The sequence below is a fragment of the Anabrus simplex genome, chromosome 7 (genome assembly GCF_040414725.1).
Source record: "Anabrus simplex isolate iqAnaSimp1 chromosome 7, ASM4041472v1, whole genome shotgun sequence".
Lineage (NCBI taxonomy): Eukaryota > Metazoa > Arthropoda > Insecta > Orthoptera > Tettigoniidae > Anabrus > Anabrus simplex.
The window spans coordinates 96228247-96229520 of record NC_090271.1 but is presented as its reverse complement, the minus strand read 5'-3'; the positions used below and the strand labels follow the sequence as shown (position 1 = coordinate 96229520).

The window sequence follows — 1274 nt, the reverse complement described above, 5'->3', positions numbered from 1 at the left end:
GCTGTTGGCCGGATCTGCTTAGTGTAGTGGAATATAGTGAGTGTGAAAATGCCGTCGTGCTTTGTGCTGGGCTGTCGATCTGCTTACAGGTCAGGTGAAGGTAAACGTTTCTTCTCTTCACCTGAGAAGAGGAGCATTTCTCTCAGTAGGCTAAGCGATGCCAAGAAAAGACATGCAGCTTACGCGTAAGTCTCGGATTTGTGAGAGTCATTTTTCGGAAGATCTTACTATAAAGGTAAAATCGTTTATTATTAGTGGGCAAAGGTTGAAATTCCGAGAATAAGGTAGAGCTTAAGGCCAGGTGCTGTCCCTCACATTTTTCCTAACTTACCGTCCTATTTAAGCAAGTCTCTGAAAATTCCAAAAAACCCATTAAAACGAGAGTTACTCAAAGAACTTGTTGGCAATGGCAATATTAACAGTAGTAATAGAAACTGACTTTCAACGTATTAGGTCGTGTTACGTACATGTTGTACGTGTTGAAGACATGTTAAGTACAGAACAAGAATGGCCAGCCGGACACCAGTGGGATCCGAACCCACAACCTCCCGATTTCGCGTCGGTTGCTCTACCAATTGAGCTATGGTGGCCTAGGCCACCTTTGTTCTGTTTGAAAGGATCTGAGCTACAGGTCTAGCACTGCTGCTAGCACACTGTAGAGTGCGTTTAAGTCGCCCGTTGTGGGCATGTCAATGAATATTGAATTTTCCCACTGGTGTCCGGCTGGCCATTTTTGTTCTGTACTTAACATCTCTTCAACACGTACAACATGTACGTAACACGACCTAATACGTTGAAAGTCTGTTTCGATTACAATGCGGTCGTGAAAATTCAATATTCATTAACAGTAGTAGCTTAGAATATCATCATCATCATCATCTGTTTACCCTCCAGGTTCGGCTTTTCCCTCGGACTTAGCGAGGGATCCCACCTCTACCGTCTCAAGGGCAGTGTCCTGGAGCTTCAGACTCTTGGTCGGGGGATACAACTGGGGAGTATGACCAGTACCTCGCCCAGGCGGCCTCACCTGCTATGCTGAACAGGGGCCTTGTGGAGGGATGGGAAGATTGGAAGGGGTAGGCAAGGAAGAGGGAAGGAAGCGGCCGTGGCCTTAAGTTAGGTACCATTCCGACATTCGCCTGGAGGAGAAGTGGGAAACCACGGAAAACCACTTCCAGGATGGCTGAGGTGAGAATCGAACCCACCTCTACTCAGTTGACCTCCCGAGGCTGAGTGGACTCCGTTCCAGCCCTCGTACCACTTTTCAAATTTCG

At 47.2% G+C, this 1274-nt stretch overlaps 1 non-coding gene across 1 annotated transcript; it reads right to left on the bottom strand.

Annotated features, from left to right (window-relative positions):
- Positions 1 to 513: 513 nt before the first annotated feature.
- On the bottom strand, positions 514 to 590 carry TRNAS-CGA (transfer RNA serine (anticodon CGA)). The gene has a single exon. It is a non-coding gene; the product is annotated as a tRNA-Ser (tRNA).
- Positions 591 to 1274: the final 684 nt, after the last annotated feature.